This window comes from Ornithodoros turicata, chromosome 4, assembly GCF_037126465.1.
Source record: "Ornithodoros turicata isolate Travis chromosome 4, ASM3712646v1, whole genome shotgun sequence".
NCBI lineage: Eukaryota > Metazoa > Arthropoda > Arachnida > Ixodida > Argasidae > Ornithodoros > Ornithodoros turicata.
Window position 1 is genome coordinate 2,618,002 of NC_088204.1, and position 20,812 is coordinate 2,638,813.

A 20,812-nucleotide genomic window follows, 5' to 3' on the forward strand; every position below is an offset into this window, starting at 1 on the left:
GCGCGCAGTGGTGGTCCCATCAAATCATGACAGCAGACGATTCCTTTTACGTGTACCAGATGGCGTAGTGCTAGTCACGTTTCATAAAGGTACACTGAAGGTCTACTCCGTAAATGTTGCGTTTTTGGCTGCGGCATATACTGCGCAACAAATAATGCGTGCGCGCTCTTTGCGCATGAACGGTGCGTATAGTTGCCATCTAGCGCGCGCGGGGGGGTCTTTGATCTGCATAGGCAATACCGAAACTAATCCAGAGAACACATATACGTTGGACGAGTGACGTTGAAGTCACATTCCGTGCAACGTACAGAGCCGCCGCTTGTAGTATCGCGCGGTGTTGATAGCGGACGAATTTTTTTCAATGAGAAATGCAATATGGCTACGCTGAGTACGTCACGCCAGAAGATCGGGCCGGCCCTCCGAAATCACGCTGCACCGACCATGACTGTTTTTTGGGAGCGTTTTTGTAGATTAAATTACGTAGGGATGAGATACCATTCAGTAAAAATAAATAAGTAGATAAATGAAACACGGTTTTGTGCAATGCTCAGTTTCATTTCATTACTCCTTTAAATTCAGGATTTCTGTCAGTGTTGACTGAGTTTACAGTGTTTTCTGACGTAACAGTTGCATTTTGGTGGATCTAACGGATTCATTACTGCATCTGGTGAGAACGCGAGTGTACTTCTTCAGTTACTTCAGATTTAATTCCGGTCTAAACGTTTCGGGCCTGTCTTATAGGGACAGTGTGCTCGGTTTCGAGTTACGCAACACGACTTATCGAAAATTTTCAACCCCAGTCTCGTATCTTTCGAGATGAACGAGAAGAACGTGTGCGCGTCTGGTTTAAACTTCACGCTTACATGTTAGATTTAGCAGGCTGTCTTCCTGCGGACATCACAGGGTCGACTGAGAGCTCTTCTGAGATTTTATTAAAGCGTAACCGGCATCTTTTTATCTGGAATCGGTGACTTCAACGGTTTACACAATGTTGCCTATCACCGTGGCACCGCCTCCCCCGAAGATCTCTAGGGCCCAGCTTCGTAAAAAAGAATGCTGTTCTACTAGCATTTTTATTGTCACCTGGAATGTCGTATATACTTTCGAATTCGGCGCCGAATAAAACTTCTCCTCGTGGCTCCGACCACTTCCTTACAACCCCCATAGCAACAAAATCCACATTTTTGTTTTGCCCGTTCCACACACACGCGCGTATCCTCTATACCCCACCTCCACCCTCTGTCGTCAATCTAATCGAATCCAATCCACTCACCCAGGCTTGCAGACATTCGCACACTTTCACACTTTCCGACTCCCCGGGGTAAAATATCCTCACGCCACCACCTCCCCTGTTTCTCCTTCACCCTCTCAACTCCACTGTCCCCTACATAACAAATCCGCTTGTCCGTGAAAATCGCATCTCCTTCGCCAGCAGACAAAGATATCGCCAACATTTCACGTCGCATATCGTCAACCGTCGTCGCTCGCGAGAAAGAGGCAGCAGCTCCGCCATTCCGAAAATTCTTCCTCCGTTTTACGAGTATATTGTTGGACGAGAAAATTTCCTCCAGAGAGATTCGAAAGGAAGGCGGCCAAGATGAAAGCTCGGTTCGACAAAGGGCCATCCATATCAAACAGGGAGAGGAAATAAGGCATCGCTTCTTCGGGAGAGGCGTGACACGGCGCTTAAATTGGGGAGGAGGAATCAGATTAGGGAGCGACTCTCTGCGAGCAGGAAGATAGGAAGGGGAGCAAGGAAGGCGACGAAACAAGAGATGGCAGATTGCGTGGTAGTAATTCTGGAGGTGGAGAGCGTCTTGGGTTGAAAATATAGTCTTGCTGGAGTATGTGTGCATTAGGAGTGCTTCGGTGTAGTCACTTCGAAGAAAGTGGTGGGAAGTACTTCTACATTTCTGTTTTCTCTCAGGCGTACGCTCCAGCTGGTCCGGTAATTTCAACCGCTACTTTTAGACTTCGAGTGCGTTAATTTGTCGAAACCCTTCCCGAAGACTTACTCATCACCACACATGCACCATCTACAGGGTGGTTCACTAACCATGATAGAAATTTATCGTTGAACAATTGCTGAAATAAATTCGCTGAAAATTGGCGGAAGTGAGCCCTTGGATTCGCCTCTTTCTTGTCGGCTCTAGTTTGAGCGTCAAAGTGCGACGAAAGGAGGACACGCCGTACGAGGGGAAGAGGGTTAGAATCCCAACCCACAGAAGAAACACGCGCGCTGAGTGCGGGAATCAGTGTTATCTTACCACAACCTAGGTCGCCCGACGTTTTGACAGGAAGGGAAGGATTTTTTTTTCGCACTTTGGCGCCCAAAACTACAGAGGCTATACTGAGTAAAATGACCACGAGGAACCTGTTTCCGCAACGTAAACGTTATATAGATTGCCTTGGGTAATTTCGGAGTTCAATACAAGGAATTAAATTTCCATGAAATGAAATGAAATAAAATAAAAAAACGGTACCAATATGTGGCAAATATTCCTGGCAGAAAAAAAAATTCCTTGGCCGCAGGTCTCTCCGTTGCCTATACGTTATTTACTACGAATTTCTGTCATGGCTGGTGGACTACCCTGTGTGTAGTGGTAGGTCGTGGTTTAGATGAAGGCTATAGCAGCTCCGACAATGGATGGATGGATGGATTGTTGTGCACCCCTGGTGGGCCTCTTTAAAACGAGGGTCCAGCAAAAAACAGCGCCCGCGATAAGCCAAGATACGCCAGTGTTGCCAGCTGCCTGCCCGCACAACATGCACTTTGCACTACATCGAATTTTCTTTCTTTTCGCGTTAACGCCGCGAAGCAGCTACGGCTATGAGCGCCGTACAGACGTGGATCGATGAAGAGAGGACAGCAGGAAGGAGTGGGGGAAGAGGGGGTTAGTATGCGTCCTGGGCCGACTTCAGGAACTGTGCCGACGTCCGTCTGGAATACCAGGGAAAAGCGGTGCTACTTGTAACGCCGCTGTTGGTGGCGATGGAACAGCTGGCGTAACGCCGCTACCTTTTCAGTAGCGAAGTATAGCGATGCTGCTACATTTCAAATTGGCAGTTGAAGAAAATATTTCCCTACAACAAATTCGGATAGCGGTCGACATCTCCGCTTCCACTGCTGGCGCATCCTATAAAACGAAAAACGTGGAACGTCAAAAAAAAAAAAAAAAAAAAAAAAGCGAGACAACTTGCCAACAGAGTTCTTCTTCCTGATTCTTTTATTTTCTTGTCATTGAGCCAGACATGTCTCGCAATCCTTTTCGATTTGATATCTGTCATAGTGGAAATCAACCAAGCTAGGCCTGAGACACAGACGAAAAAAAAACATAAGCACGAAGCATCATCCAAGTGCATCGAAAGGATTGATAGTCGTGGGAAAAGGTGTGGGTTCTACTCCCGCCGCTGTATACACTCTGTGACTCTGGTAAATAGACAGAATACGAAAACGCCGCCAAGTACACGAAGGAGGCATACAGTCAGAAACTCCGAATAAAATTCAAACGGTTATAGGAGCATCTATAGTTTTAATGAATCCGCACGAAAGTGTGTCATTAAAACTATAGATGCTCCTAACTGTTCGAATTTTATTCCGATTACTCTCGTAAGTTTATTCTTAAGGAATATATACACGTTATCTTCTATAGTACCTCAGAACAGGGGCGGTCAGAGCGAAGGGGGGTGAGGGGGGGGCGACTTCTGCGAGCCTTATTTCGCCAGTCGCTATCCATTTGGGTGCGAGGGGGAGGGAGGGCCGGGTTCTGGACACGGGCTCAACATTTTCTCGCACGAAATCCTATCACTGGTAATCCATTTTAGGTATAATGCACAGCATAAAGCCTGTTGTACTCTACACTTTAAAAATGAACTTCGCCTCATAGCACGCTCCTAGCCAACCATTATCTCGAATGATATCCTTATCTGCCCTGATTTGTTGAAAACGGGGGGCGTACGCCATTTCTGTGACACTTATGCTGTTCATAATTGTCACAGAAAAGGCGTACGCCCCCTGTTTTCAACAAATCAGGGCAGATAACGATATCATTCGAGATAATGGTTGGCTAGGAGCATGCTATGCGGTGAAGTTCATTTTTAAGAGTGTACCGCATTCATGTCGACCTAGCCGCCCATACATAGTACTCGGCAGCTGTTTCACTCACGTTTTATTCAGTCATTAATATTGAAATCGGACACGGCTTGTTTGACATATTTGTGACATTTCACAAACAACCCTGGTAAATATTCCTTAGCGTCACTGTGTTAAAAGTGAAGGCGCGCAAGTTGACACCCCTTTTTTTACTACACTGTTAAAACAGAGCTTCACCACATAGCACGCTCCTAGCCAACCATCATTCAGAATGATATCATTCTGTGCATTGATTTGTTGAAAATGAGAGGAGGCGCCTATCTGGGACAGATTATCTTGTCCCAGATAGGCGCCTCCCCGCTGTTTTGAACAAATCATAACACAAAATGATATCATTGGGTATGATGGTTGGTTAGGAGCGTGCTATGTGGTGAAGTTCTGTTTTAACAGTGTAGATTGGTAGCAGGGTCCCGTCTGTTGTGTGTTGCGATCTGCGGGAAGGATTGGTATGCTAGGCGATGGGTAGTCGTATGAGTAACAAGCTTGAGGGTGCGCCCTCTTAGATCTCCTTGAGAGTGTCACAGGGAAAGAGACGAAAACTGGACCAGGCTATGAGTTTGGGGGGTAGGGGGGGGGGGCGACCGCCCCCAACACCCTCACTTGGGGCCGCCACTGCCTCAGAATCTCATCCAATTGTGTGTTCTTCGCTGCATCTGTGCCCCACATATATGTGTACTCTCTTAAATATAATACGGGTGTACGTATAGACATGACATAACACAATAGAAAGCTATTGCAACAATGATTACGAAGCTTGTGACATATGCTCGGTCATTGTTAAAATACTTAACTGTTAGTGGAAACGCGGGCTACGACGGATCTGGCAGAAGCACGCTTCGAAAGAGCTTTCTTGATATCGATTGCGGAGAATCACCTGTCTTGAGAAAGTAATGGAGAATATTACTGCTTTCGGAATACGCGTACTTCTAACAGCGCAAAAAAATGATGCTGAAGGGACGCGCTGATTATGCTTGATTGCAGGCTGTGTTGTGGAAGCATCCGCTATATGGGCAATTTAAAACCAATGCCTGTCTGAGTTGAAGTGTAATAGTACGTACATGTAGTTAAAGTTCTTGAGAAAATAAACAGTTTAGAGCACCGTCTATTTCGCACTCATAATCGCACTGAGATGGAAAGATATTAGCAATACATTAATCGCCAAGTACAAAGGTATCCCCGCGCGCATTTGTTATCTGCAGTAGCGCAGTGACGCTATTACTCGCTATAAATATGAAATAATCGCTCTTTCATGAATTCCGAACAGTTGCGGGCATTATTCTTGCAGCCGCGAAACTTCCGAATTTTTGGCGCTCAAAATTAATAACTCCCGCACGTCATAAATAAATGATTCGCAACAATTTCTGTGCCCGGTGTCCATAAATAAGGAACAGCGAACGAGACAGTCTTCGAAATGAGCTCATTTAAATTGCAATTGTTTCCGAAACGCATCTCACGAATCTCGTTGGTCCTCGCGCTTAAAATTCGCAGGTTAATTTCCACGCTCCAACAGCGGACGATAGAATTTTTGCTTCTAGGCAGCCTCATCGTCATCGTTGTAGCAGACGATGGCCGTTTTCTTGCTCTAAAGATTCTCTTTTCCCTATTATATTGTAAAGGAAGATTCTCTCGGAAATTAATGTTCTCCAAGTGTCGATAGCACTAACGTTTTATACCCTTTTGAAAGCGCCTTCGCATTAATTCCAGCCGATAGGGGGCACCCATATATTTTGCAGACGCAAAGAAGAGCAACGATGCTAATTTAGTTACGGGGTAATTACTAGCACTAATGATCGCTTTTAATGGATGCCATTCCTCGCTGTAGTTTTTCGGGATCACGGCCGGGCTCGAGACGGCGAGTTCTCGCTCCCGCAGAGGGCGCTGTGGTTCGTGACGTCCCATATGAGGCACAAATGGCGAGATTACGCCGCGCGGCCCGTGATAGGTTTGCAGCGATCAGGCCTTGATTGGCTGGTTCCGGTTTGAAAATTGCCCCGCAATGGGGCGCCATTTGCATGATAGTTTGCGAGGTACGGATGGGATATTGTTGGGCGGGATGAGTACTGTACGCCGTTTGATTGTTAAGGGACGCGTTCGTGCTCGGAATGAGCTGTCTGCGTTGAAGGGTTACTGTGCTTTCGAAAGTAATTTAGAGACGCGAATGTTGTAACGGTCTACCGTGTATATATAGTGAGCGGCATTGTGGTCACCACTCTCGGATCTCTCTTGGAATCTCTGTTCGCCAAGCGCCGTGGTATAGCCGCTTCGAGACTACTTTTTCGTTTAAATACGGGATAGTGAATGAAAAGAACGTCGCGCAAAGCAACTATTGCAAAAAGACATTAACGTCACTGGTTAAACTCTATCGCGTTTATTCTGCCACTGAGGGGATGGAGGGGGTACGACAGGTTCGTACACTCTTAGAAATGAACTTCACCGCATAGCACGCTCCTAGCCAACCATCATCTCGAATGATATCGTTATCTGCCCTGATTTGTTGAAAACGGGAGGCGTACGCCTTTTTAGTGACAATTATGAACAGCATAAGTGTCACAAAAAAGGCGTACGCCTCCCGGTCTCAACAAATCAAGGCAGATAACGATATCATTCGAGATTATGGTTGGCTAGGAGCGTGCTATGCGATGAAGTTCATTTTTAAGAGTGTATAGAATATTTCTACTGCTGAACAGCTTCAAAGAGTGAACGTACACTCTTAAAAATGAACTTCACCGCATAGCACGCTCCTAGCCAACAATCAACTCGAATGATATCGCTATGTGCCCTGATTTGTTCAAAACGGTAGGCGTACGCCGTTTTTGTGACAATTATGAACAGCATAAGTGTCACAAAATGGGCGTACGCCCCCCGTTTTCAGCAAATCAGGACAGATAACGATATCATTCGAGATGATGGTTGGCTAGGAGCGTGCTATGCGGTGAAGTTCATTTCTAAGAGTGTAGGCATATTTTTTCAAAGAAGAAACGCTTGGATACAATATTGTGCTTCTACTAGAGTTCAGAATGTACCTTCCCGAGGGCTTTTTTTTTTCTCCACCTCCATTCCTGCTGTGGAAAGCAACGCAGAAAACACTTGGCAGCACGCGTTTTCTGTACATTGAATGCCACCACTTGAGCCTCCGATACATGGAGCAGCCTTTGCAAACCCCTTTCCGAAGCACCGAAAATAAACTTCCATGACATACGGCACAGGCAAGCTCTTTCCGCAACAAAGACCATCTGGATCGACAACGTTTCTGTCACGTCTTTCTGCTGCCTATATGTGCGTCCGCGGTCCAAAGACCATATTTCTTGACCGACTCTGACGTCTGTATTTCGTGAACGCGACGGGGCCCCCCACCCGTAGGGATTAGCCGAATATGCTAATGATCCTGGAGCATTCTTATTATACGGGGCTCTCCCATTTTAAGCGGAGGATTATAAAGTTGAAAAGGGGGGGCTGGCAAGAAGGACAAGCGTAAACAGGGTTACATCCGTCGGTTCGCAATAGGTATACCCGCAAGACACGCATAGATCATGGGATTACACGAGCCTTTCCTCGAAACCGTGACGACGTTTCGGCCTTTTCTTGCAGCACACGTTTTCCATTGGTGAGTCGTCCCAACGGGAATGGGGGGAACTAGAATCTAGTCATACGTCGAAAAAAAAAAAAGAGTCTAAGATCGGGCCCTTAGCAGAATATGGTTTTGTGCGTGCGATTGTAAGAGATGATTGATGCGTGAGAGCGTGCGGTGGTGTACTGTCAGCCTGATCATGCTTACGGTCGTGAGAGAGGTTCTGGGGCCTTTACGTATTGAGGAGCTCCAAGTTATGTGGGTAGTTTGCTTTTTCGGAGTATTTGACGCCGACATTTTTATGTGAAGGTGTGATTGGGCTTGATGCTTTCTTTCTTTAGCCTACCAAGTACAAATTTGGAAATAGTATTAGTCTCCTCGAGTAAAGGCAAGCTCTGCTGACGTTCAAATTTTGCACCGAACGTGACGTATACCGACGTCATCTAGACTGAACAAAGTCTGCACGTCTGTCTTATTTGTACGTCATCACGTGAAGACCCGGTGTCGTCTGCTTCGGCTATTTGTCTCACATTTCAAACACCAGTCTGGCCGTAGCGTAGCTACGAGCGGCTTCCCATGTGGCTGGAAGTGACTCGTTTTACGGCTACAGTCGTTGAACCTGTAAATATGACAGGACGAACGACCAATCAAGTAGCGTGCAGCAAGTAGAGTTCGTTGGTCTAGACGACGCTGGCCGCACACAGTTTACTTCCCAACTCGGCATTTCACGTCGTTCTTATCACAGGAACGGTGCCGATCGTAGAAGCAGCATACCATATTACCGTGTACACACATATATCCCACCTTGTAACCTCAAATTGTACCCCAGAGCATAGTTACAATCCCTACAATGTGCTTTCACTTGTAAACCCCCTGACGTAAAAAGAAGACATGACTCGTAACACCTCAAAGACGACTTTTTTTTACGAGCTTTACAACGCGAACATGAGGACACGGACAATGCAGGATTATACCGCTGTTCGATTTAAACCCCCTCCCTCCGATGACATTACAGCGGCACCAGCTGTCGGTTAAGGCCCGCCACTGATCGTGACTAAGTGACCTAGAGGTCGCCACCGCGCGCTGAATCTCCCCACTGTTGTAAAGGCTATTTTTCTAGCAGATGTCGCTCTCTACATCGTGGGAGAGTTGCTTTTCTTTCTGTTTTCTTCAAAACGTGTAAAAAAAAAATAGCACGCGAAGAAAAGAAAGGAGGAAAAAGAGAGAGTGCGCACGCTTTTGAGTCCGGACAGCAGCGTCCCCTACTAATTCATCGTGACATTTTTCGGTCGTTTGAAACGAGCGGGTGGCGTCGCTAAGCCCTGGCCGCGCGCGAGTAAATGTTTGCTTTTCGAGTTGACGTGTTATTCTGTGCGGTGGAAAGAAGGGAAGACGTCGAGTGAATGATAAGCGCATGTTGATCGGCCTCGATGAAGTTGAGAGGGTTTGTGTTTGCTCTTACGTCTATGTGGGATTCCATATCGCATTTCAAGGACAGAGATTTTTTCTTCCTTCATTATTTTTGCTGGAGTCCAGCTTTTATATTATTTGTATCTTTTTCAGAATGAATGGCGAAGCGCGTATCGCAGTATTTTCCGTAGAACATGGAAAAGCAGCGTGGCACTTTGGCTTTATCGCTGTTATGCGATTAAGTGCATGCGATATATGGGGGTACGCAATAGGGACATTTAGAGTATAGATAGGGGGCGCAATTTTAGCGTTTCTAATGAACCAGGCCTACGGCGGACACAAATGAAGACATCCCGAGAGGGTTTCAAAATTGGGGCAGGTTTTGGGGCGAAACCTCGTTGTTGACTTTCTTACGCTAAACGGAGATGTGCTTTAGTTTCTACTTTTCCGTAGCGCCCTCTCACAACATCTCGCGCCGCGCCACTTGGGGAGTTTGGGTACTCGCGTTATTTTCCAAAAATAGCATTCAACCCCCCCCCCCCCCAAAAAAAAAGAAAACACGAATTGGCTTCTGGCCATCCGTACTGACGCCCCCAATTTGATTTACGCCCCCAAAGCTCCTGGGTGCCGTATTCTAAAGCACTCTAACGACGCTTTGTACATCAGCTGTTACATTTTGCCCACGTCACACCCTCATGGAATCCGGCGAACATAAACCAGGCTTGCGGCATCTCTTTCAGGTAACACGGTAGTATGGCTTACCCCAATGAAACATCGCTGGATGCCTTTCATCAACTGCCAATCTCTAATCAAAATAGGCAACTCGGCTCGGTGAGGCTGACATTGGGCCTTCCGTGTTCCGGAGCTACGTCAGACACACTCTTGTACGTTACAGGTACCGTAAAGCGGCAGCGAGACAGGTTATGTTGGCGACGTAATTTAACAGCTTGTTGCTCGTAAACCCAGCGCAACAGGTTATACATGTGACAAGGAACGCGAAATATTTTTAATTTGCTAGTAAAAAATGCGGTAAAACTGCTCGACGCGACGTCTAGTGGCAATTAATACCCCAATTCGTCGAGCAACAGTGATCTATGTTCCCGCCTGGCTTGCTGCTCCTGTCGGCTACAGTATCCGACTTCTTTTGTTTTAGACCCAGTGTCCTGCGCATGCAATGTAGTTTTGCCGCCGTACTTGACGCGCAATGCGCAATTGGTTGATGATGATGATGATGATGTTGGCTATGCCCTTTGTATCGGGCGCACAACGCCAAGGTTAAGCGCGACCTATCAGTAAATAATAACTAGTCACGGAATTGTCGGCTTCTGTCCCTCCAGAGTTCCAGTCTCTTCTTCGTCGCGTTCGTCTCATTCGATCCATTCTCGAAACCTAAGGCGACTGTCGTATAAGAGCTCGTTCGATCGACTGTGGTCGCGACTTCGACACAATGTTGCCCGTAATTTTCAGTTTTAATCTTCCGAAAAACTATGAGCGTAGTGGTGACGCAGAAGTACTGAGGACTCGGGCTACCGAATAGGTAAATTTTCTGAGATTATATTGCTACTGAGCGCTAAAAAGACGAAGACGTAAGAGAGGGACGCAACACCATGTACGTAGTATATTTTCGTCACGCTTCAAGTATATATCCCTGAGATTGCAGCTCTACTGCTTCACTGTAACTTTACAAGAGGAACCTTCTAATGCCCTAGTCAGACGGCAAACCTAAGTCCTTTAGCGGAACGGCCATTACTTCACCTGTAGTCCATCCAATTATCATTTGGAATGACATCGTTCTCTGCCCTGATTTGTTGAAAATGGGAGGCGTACACCTTTTTTATTACAATTATGCTGTTCATAATTCACACAAAAAAGACGTACGCCTCCCGTTTTCAACAAATCAGGGCGGAGAACGATGTCATTGGAAATCATGATTGGACTACTGGTGAAGTAATGGCCGTTCCGCTAACGGACTTAGGTTTGCCGTCTGACTAGGGCATAAATCCCGTGCCGAGAAGTGAACCAAAAACACCCCTGAGCCCCTTTCCCGCTACGACGGAGCCCCATAGATCCCCTCTCTCTTTCCTCCTCTCTCAGAAACGAATGCAAGAAGGCGGGAGGGAGGATGGCTACATGTCACGCAATCGGAGACGACATCCTGAGAGATGCGCATAAATAGGCCCATTAGGAAACATTGCAAAGCAATGCAACCGGTTTTCCTTTTTTTTTTTTCTTCTTCTTCTTCTTCTTCACCGGGGCTATCGAGCCCATGCATCAGCAGGGCGGGTATAGGGCGAAATGATTTCCACAACTTGTCTCCCACGTGTCGTGCTTGGCCGGGGAGGTCGTCTTCTGCCTTCTTACTTGCACCGATCATTTAATTGAGCTTTGTTTCGTAGCGTAGGAAGACTAAAAGGTGGTGCTCTTCGTCTACGTCCGCCCTCCTCTGGATTTCTCTTTGTCCTGGAAAGATTTTTTTGAGGCGATTTTGCGGAGGTTGGTTGGGAGAGGCGTTTCTCAAAGGTGTGTTCCTTGACGTAGGTGTTGCCTTTTGGATGATTGAAATGCCCTCGTTTCTTTTGTTTTGTCCCTCTAATTTCGGTGGCTTTGATGAATGGATGACGTGAATTGCCTTGGGAAGAAAGGTTGTACGCGCTCTTTTTTTTTCTTCATAGGTGGAAGAGTAGAATATTCCGATACAAAGCTGGATACGGTACGATGTTACAGAAAGCGGTGATTAGAGATAAACGCGGAGGTGTTTCTGGGCGTTCCCCGTCGGTGTTAGCAACATGTTTCACTTAAGGCGTGAAGTTCGCTGACAGTATACGTGCCGAAGATTCAGCGCACGTGCATAGACTCCCCCGATATCTTGCTGGGAGTGTCCACTGATTGTGCCTGATTATGACGTACGTGCTCGGGCTCTGCCCAAATTTTATTCATCGGACTTTTCCAAACGAAGCATACATAGACTCATTGATTGCGATTTAGGTCATGTAAGCAGGCACAGTTCTTTACTTAATTATTTTTTTCCTTTTTACGTCTGAGGGATGTGTGGTGAAGCATAAAAGATTGTGTCATATGCCAAATTGCTGACTCCATTGGGGGGATATGTTTATTAAGAAAAAAGAAAGGAAAGGTCAGCCAGACGGAGGTCGGCTTGCTATTCCAAAGAAAAGTGAAAATGGGGGAAGAAAAGAAAAAGAAGTAAAGAAAAGGGGAAGACAAAGAAGAAAAGACTCCATTGCTTAGCAGAACAACCACTGCAAGATACCCAAATGATGCTATACGGCCGCGAAAGCGCTGACTACAAGAATAAATAACTGGCCGTGATACGTTTAGTTTAGTTCCGCGTTAGCGCCGCGAAGCAACTGTGGCTATGAGCAGCGTAGAAACGTCGACAGGTGGAGAGAGGACAGCGGGCAGGATAATGGGGGACAGGGGGTGTTATTATGCGTCCTGAGCGGACCTTAGGGGGAACTGTACCGACATTAGCCTGGAAAGGTTTCGGAAAACCCAGGGAAAACGTGAGACAGCATATAGCCGGTGGTAGGATTCGAACCCACTACCTCCCAGCCTTCAGCGTGACCTTCGGAATATTTAGCGAGGTGACTGTGATAGAGAGTACCATAAGACAGCACGTGACACGTTTGTTTTAGCTTTCATCCGGACAGTTAAACTGTTCGCTGTTGCTAAATTTTGACGATTATATCTCGACAACAAATTTCATACGCTCCTTTTGTAACGCTTCTCATAGGAAAGGCCGTTAGTTCCCCTTCCAAGCTTTATTTTATTTTTTTGCCCCATGTCGTCCATTGAACCGAGAGTAATAGTGATAACAAAGAAAACGCGAACATTGAAGGCTTCCCCCGGTTGCAATTATCCCGCTGGAAGTGTTGCGTCATCGTAACCCTGAACGCACCGAGAAACCTGGCAAATGCAAGGAGCAAGAAGCCAGACAGTATATATAACATCTCGTTCGCGTCAATGGTGCCACGCAGAAAATAAAATAAAATATAATAATGGCGCCCGCCGTGATGTGAAGGTTTGTCTGCCCAGTGTGGGGTTGCACGGGCTGCAGGGTATATGTAGGACTGAGGATAATTTCTGCCATCTGGGGTAGAAAAAAAACTGTGCCCGTTTTTGCCCTTACCAGGTTGTACTGAAACCTTCCTCTATCACATCACATCACAGAACCTGATGATATTTTGTATGTGAAATACACGGAAGGTATGCATTGATATACATCATACATCGCACACATTATCACTAAAATAAAGTTGCTGTTGCATCGTGTGTATTATTTTTTAAGTGACGACACGCACAGCTGCAGAATGCAGGCGGCTCTATTTACTACGTTTGTAGTGTTTGTAATGAGTGAGCCACACTAGTGTTCAGCTTCATAACAAGGAGCTAGACAGATAGCAGCAGCTCAGTTTAACGGAAGTTCTCGGTTAACAGTATGGAATATAACAACTAAACGACAAATATATATATATATATAAGAACCTCGACTATATCGTTTTACATCTTGGCTAGCAAGCACATCCTTCGGGATGGGAACCATTCTTTTTATAAAACTACCCGACGTCCGTTCCCCGCTGTCGTTCCGCATCTTCTTTGATGACAATGCTGTGTCTTTGTGCGCATCCACGGTATTTGGCAAGATCGGAATGTTGTCTCGTCGGGGAGATTGCAGATGATTATCTCTCGGCTGATCTTCATCTCACGAAAATAGATTGGGACACGGATAAGAAGAATTGGGTTCCATATAAGCGGATGCCATTGTCTGCCAAGAATCTCTCGTGGTCCTCGCAGTGATGTCATAAGTGGAATTCCCTCTTTATGTCTTCACTGGCGTCACATGTTGTGTCTCCGACCTCATGCTCCCTCTCCCAAAGGGGAATTAAAGACTAGAAGTTGGGCGCGAAACTTCATTGTAATTATCGCAAAAATAAGTCCAGTCTTAGGTTTCCCCAAGTGAATCTTTCTTTTTCTATTTTTTTTTCCGAGAAAATTTATCACATTCCTATTGCCTGTACAAACGATATTATCGTCGCCAAAACACACGCCTTTAATGAGTTTCGGCTTCGTTAGACGTCATTTATCGTCACTTTTAAAAAACAACGAAATCGAAACATAAAAAAAAATTGATAAGGTAGTCACGAAGGAGTTACAATAACGAAACTTGGGTGGAAATTTGAAGCGAATTAGAAAATTTGCAATTCTTTACACTAAGCGGTGCTTATATGTATACAATCCTTGTGCTAAAAAACTACACTAATACAAAAACCGGAACGGATTTTATAGCTCAGGTCGTGAGGGGGGGGGGAGGCGGGGGGCGCTCAAAGGACAATGTCACTATTTCTTGAGGATCGTTCTTTTAGGGTATACGAATGTGTCCTGGAAATAGGGGCGTTGAGGGGTTCAAGTAAGAGACCCGCGCTGTGCGATTAAATGTTTACTAAAGATGAGAAGAAATTCGAGCCCTACACTCTTAAAAATGAATTTCACAGCATAGCACGCTCGTAGCCAACCACAATCTCGAATGATATCGTTATCTGCCCCGATTTGTTGAAAACGGAAGGCGTACGCCTTTTTTGTGACACTTATGCTGTTCATAATTGTCACAAAAAAGGCGTACGCCTCCCGTTTTCAACAAATCAGGGCAGATAACGATATCATTTGAGATGATGGTTGGCTAGGAACGTGCTATGCGGTGAAGTTCATTTTTAAGAGTGTACTCTACGGTTATATACTATGCGAGGCGACAACGCTGCGCTGGTACAACAAACGCACGAAAGACGTCATCCCGCATATGAGTCCAGCCACGATGCCCAATGTGGGACGCAGGTCGTCCAGCGGACGGCCGAGCACGTAAGCCATATATAGTGTTTCGCAACGGAGCGAAATTTAAACAGGCACTCCTGGAATGTAATTCAGTTTTCATGGCGTGTTGTACCACGCATTATCTCTTGGCGCCAGATACCGACATTCTCGCGCAACAGGATTAAGGAAAAGGAACAGCCTTCTTCGGAGTTATAAGCTTTATTGTGTTATACCGGGGGGGGGGGGGGGAGTTTATATATCTGAGCGTGGTATTGTGCCAGAAGATCCGTTTCTCTTATTTCGTTAGGAAGATCGGCAGCTGCGCGTGTGTGTGTTGAAGGCTCCTTCATTTTCCTTTTATTTATTTATTTTTTTCATCTGACTGTCTTAATCGAGCGTGCGACAGCCGGTTTTTTTTTTTTTTTTTTCTTCCAATGAAGTTACTTCGGAAGTGTGGCAGTGGAGAGATATTAGTACGTATTATAGCGGCTGATGGTGCTTAGAATTATTTTGGTCCTTTGTATCTTTTCATTTCGTCGTTTGTTCGAAGGAACTGCTCATTAAATTGCAATCGGAAAGGGAATACGGAAATAAGGCGCCCTGTCTTCCCGCGTGTAAGGCTAACTTCCCAAAATTAGAGAAATTTGAACGGATATTTTGCAGATAATGTGCACCTTTGAGCGGGGTACTTCGCAGCACTCTGGCATATGGAAGGCCGTTACAGCAACCTACCACATAAAATCTTAATATATACGTATATTGAAAAGTTATGGTTGGGTCGGACGGCTACGTAATTATAGTTGAAATAAATGGGAGACGGAAGACGAGAGTAGGGGAAGTAACAAACAAGGGTTTATTAGAACTTAAAAATTATAAAATTTAGGGATCCCTAACTTTATAACGCTAAAAAGCTAGCTAAAAAGGTAAATGTGCCTCGTGGCCACATTTATAGCTATTTCGTCCCGAAGAAGGCGGAGCTTCCGCCGTAACGTAGACATCCCCCCTAAGTTTTATAATTTTTAAGCTTTAATAAACCCTTTTTTTGTTACATCCCCTACTTTCGTCTTATGTCTCCCATTTATTTCAACTATATATCTATATATATATAGAACAAATAGGTTAATATATCAGACGGCTACGAAGTTGAATAAAAGTGAAATAATAAGACTTGGACTACAGATTACAGGAACGTTAACAAAAACTAATTTATTTAATGGGCAATTTAACACATAGATTAAAAAAAGAATGGTCGACGTTTCGACAGTGGCACTGTCTTCGTCAGGACCCTGTTTTAGTTTTAGACCCTGAAATTAGTTTTTGTTAACGTTCCTGTAATCTGTAGTCCAAGTCTTATTATTTCAACTATATATATATATATATACACACACACACATTACGCGCGCTGCCTTTTCGTGGCACTTTGTATGGTGGTGCGTGAGGCCGTGTCATCAAGCGGAAAATAGGGTGCTATGCAACAGCTGTTGTATTAGTATTGAACAACAATCATGTTGACAATCCGCACCACGCCACTATAATGCGCCATGGAAGGTATGGCAGCAATAGTGCCAGTGGAGACGTCCGAGACACAGTATACAAGAACTACTGCATGTACTGTATTGTATTAGAGTACAGAAGTTCCTTTGCTACATTTCGTTACGGACGTCACAGTGTCCTATATACAGTGAACCCTCGTTAATATGACCCCCGATAATCTGACATACGCGCTCTACGACCATACTCTTGGGGAACAATGCTGTGAAACCCCTTTAAATCACCCCCGTTAATATGACAATTCCGCATTATGACCAAAATTTTCGGGAACGACCATGGTCATAATAACGAGGGTTCACTGTATACCTAAATGACAAAACGAGAAAAATGAATGTGCTCTCTGTACTGAGCCCATCGAATCACCATAGGGCGAATCGTCGTGAAATAAAGTGTAGATTGTATTGCTGACTTAGGAGATAAATCACAGTGTACCGCCGAATCAGTACTGTAACGAGCGATGACTCTAATCAATTTATATATATGGCTGACGAAGCGCATGATAAGCCGTTTTGATGGTTTGGTATCACACAGTGTACGCCGATTTCACCACGTTGTTAGAGTGGTCTAATGCTATCTCAGAATTAGAGTTTAAAATTATTTGTCGTATCGAGCATATTATAGTTATATGTGCGTAGTACGGTCGGCACCTGCCGTCATGTCTGACATTAATTTCATTTTGCTTTCCAGAAGCTGAGGCTACATGGCTCAAGCTTCGTGATCCGTACTGTAAGTATTCCCTCATTCCCATCTGTATTTCGTATTATTCATTATATTAAACGAAACATTTTAAACTTTTATTTAAATCGACAACGTAATAACGTGAGCGTTATAAGAACACTGCAAATGATCTTCTTCAGCATATTCGTCTACGCAGTCTTGGGAAGTAACTCTGTTAGAAGCATAACTATAGTTACTGCAAAAGTAACGTGTAACTGCGACTAATTACTCTTCCTAAGAAAGTAACTCTCTGCTGTAACTAGTTACCTTTTTGCAGTAACTATATAGTTACTTTCAGAATCCTAAGTTTTTCGCAATAATTACGGAAAGCGTTGTTTCATACCCGTTGCCGCATGTTGGCTCACACAACTGCCCGTAGCTCTAAACGAATTGAGATGCGAAAAGAATGCAGCTATCACCGCTACTCAGAAACATTCGGACGTACGTACGTCTACTCGAGGCTATACCCGTGGTAACTCCTCACTATGTCACAATGCTATACACCTTGTGGCGTTACTCTCAAATCACCAGTCTCCGTGCGCTCCTTAGCCTCGTTCCCGGCGACTACACAACAGGGGTGGACTGCCAAAATCGCTCTTCCCAACGGGATGAATACTGGTGGCAGCCGTCTTTAATGAGTATGACTGACGATAACGTAACATTCTATATAACTATATAGTCGTCCAGTAAACATCTCAGTAGCGTATCAATGTTCGAAAGATGAAGGAAAAGGAAGATTGCTTGCTTCCACGTGTTGGCCGATGCGATACTCTAAAGCGGTCCCCCTTTCCCACTCCCCTACGATCGGGAGAAAATGAACGCGCACGAAATGAACACAAATGAACACGAACATGGACGAAAACACACACGGGAAAATGAACTCGACAAACTGCAGTCCACACGTGCACAGTTCCTGTGACTACCACGCGGTGGCAGCATTAATGGCGCCGCCCATTCCTTTGAATCGCGTTTTTGTGTACATTGGGCCTCGCAGTACCCTCGCACAGAAGTACAAGGCTGGCATTCTATAGTCCCGTAAAGGGTTTTAATGGTGATGTGTGAGGAGGGACACCCTACTCCATTGCCTGTGTGGTATAATGAGGTGAAATTGAGTCTCCTCACAATAAGGAGCCCTACAGTGTCTAAAAAACATTACAAGTGTTTTTAAAGTTGATTTCGGTATTGGGGCAGAGCGTCGCCCCTGGCGATGAAACTCCACACTTACCATCATTCAAATGAAGCTGTTGTTGTTTGAGTTCACTAACGTACTGCTTAAAGCTGTTTCTGTTGTCGTGTCTCCTACTTTGTCCGACGTCCCCCTTGGCAGCCTCAACTACGTAGTAATGTCACACCAACTACCCCAACTTAGCACTTTGGTATGTTGTTTGATATTGGTATTGCTACAATATATCACGTTATAATTACTCTGACGACAAGGAAACAGCTCATTGGTCAGCGCTCCTATAGGTGCTATATGGAAGCAGCTTCGGTCCAGTCTGGTGTCCCAATTGAACGGTTCTTCAGAATTGGTAGGGATGCTTTCAATAAAGCGGGGCAGACTTACAGAGCCAAACTTAAGCAGCAGCTATTGCTCCAGTACAACCTGCACAACAACAACAACAACAATAGATGATGACGACGAGATGGGGTGTTTCACCTGCACAAGTATAGTTCACATTGCACTAGTAAGGAATGTAGAACATAATTTTTTGAACAGGAGTCCTTGTTCTTGCCATTTTGTAAAGTAACTGTGTAGAGTAACCAAGTTAATTCATTAACTACAGTTAAGTACAGTTACTGTTTATGCGGAGTAACTGTACCTGTAACTTACTTTCAGTACTTTCAGTCAGTATACTTTTTCGAGCAATTTTTCCCCCAAGTCTGAGTAAACGCACACGAAGAAACCGAACCCATTGTTGCCCTCTGGCGACATAAAAGCAGTCTCACTCTATACCCTTAAAACGAACACCCGCGCTCGCACATGTTTCCTTCGTTTCTTCGCTTTCCTCAAAGGGATCGGACCCTGCGAACACATCGAACGGAATAAAAACGAGACAGAGCCGTAAAGGAGAAAATGGCAGACGACAATTTTTAGCCCGGAGCGGAAGACACGAAGTGAGCGTGTCGATCTTTTCTGCCGCGTCTTCTGCTTCTTATATGTCGTCTGCTTCTTGTATACCGTCGTCTGCCTTTGTTGTTGTCGTTGTTTTTTTTTTTTTCTCTCCGTTTTGTTGGTGCTGATTCTGTCAGCTGTATGTTTCTCTCTCGTATAGCAACGAACTTTAGCGAACATCCACCGGCCGAGGAGATTTTTCATTACTCTCTCTTCTTGGTATATATCTGTATCTCTCTTCGTTTTGTCTGCCGTGGTTTGTCGTCGCCATGAAACGTATATTTGCTTCGGTCGAACGTGAGATGCGAGCTCTGATCGTCGCCGCACACAGCATGCGTCAAAATAGGCGCGATAGAAGCAAAAGAAAATGTGTGTATTATGCAGTTCGCATCGCCTTTTCTTCCTGTTTTGTGCACTTTGTTGGCAGCGGAAATATATGAACATGTGGGACTGGTGTCTTTCTCTCGCAGTATTTTGCTTTTTACTTTTTTTTTGGCAACAAGAGAGACGCATGCGTCATGTTTCACGCGTTTCATGTTTCACGTCATAACATGACGTGTTTCACGTCACGTCACGTCATGTGACGTCATGTTTCACGCGTGCGTACAACTGGTACTTGTCAGGAAAACGAGACAAAACCACACAAATACTCGTGACGTAAAACAAAAGAAAAGAAAACACTACAATGAGGCAGCTAATTAACAAACCTAATTATCCTCGAAGTTTTTTTTCCTTTATCCTCCAATCTTTTCACCCTGAAAAGAGGTCCCGTGGCAGCGAATGAAACTCTGTACAATCGATTCCAACCGCACGCGAGCATATTAAAGTCACCCCCTCACATTTTTGCAGTCCGCAAATCCACGCAGTGACCGATTCTAAGCCGCCCGCGCATCCATTCCGTACCACGAAACGAACGCAGGCTTTTCAATCAGCTAACACCTTTAAAACTCTCCCCGTACTTCGGAAACCATCGCATTTCCTTTTCTTCCCTTCTCCGTTAGGAAATCGTCAGTATTCCTTCTCCCCCAAACCGATCCATTACTTTAAGAACTCCTCCGAGGGGGTTTTGTCCACTCCGTTTGGCCGACGGAGTTACTCAATCTACATAATCCATTAGTAAAAGCAACGACCGTGATGAACAAAGTGTCTCCATAAGGGATAGCTGTATGGTTATTTATTTATTTATTTATTTATTTATTTATTTATTTTATTTTGAGGGTACCCATCAACGACCGTGGGGTCTAACGGATGGTGCACCAAGACACAGGGAACACAATACAAAGCATAAAACAACAAACAGCAAATAATGAAATGTTAAGGGACATGTTATGACATCGCGTCAACGTGATCATCGACTCGTAAACGCGATCTCACTCTATTAGTTCGACAGTTTGTTGCGTGTAACGTAATACTTGTACTGACGACGTGGTTGACTCTACAAGCTCTATCACGTCTCCCCTGCGGCGTTTTCTGGCAG

The 20,812-nt window shown here is 45.0% G+C and overlaps 1 protein-coding gene across 3 annotated transcripts in view; it reads left to right on the forward strand.

Moving 5' to 3' along the window:
• Positions 1-20,812, forward strand: part of LOC135390658 (latrophilin Cirl-like) — a 472,208-nt gene that overhangs the window by 257,341 nt on the left and 194,055 nt on the right. For all 3 annotated transcript variants that reach the window (XM_064620454.1, XM_064620457.1, XM_064620458.1), the window contains one exon: positions 17,193-17,231. The gene's annotated coding sequence lies outside the window, so the exon portion shown is untranslated. The remainder of the gene's footprint in view (positions 1-17,192; positions 17,232-20,812) is intronic.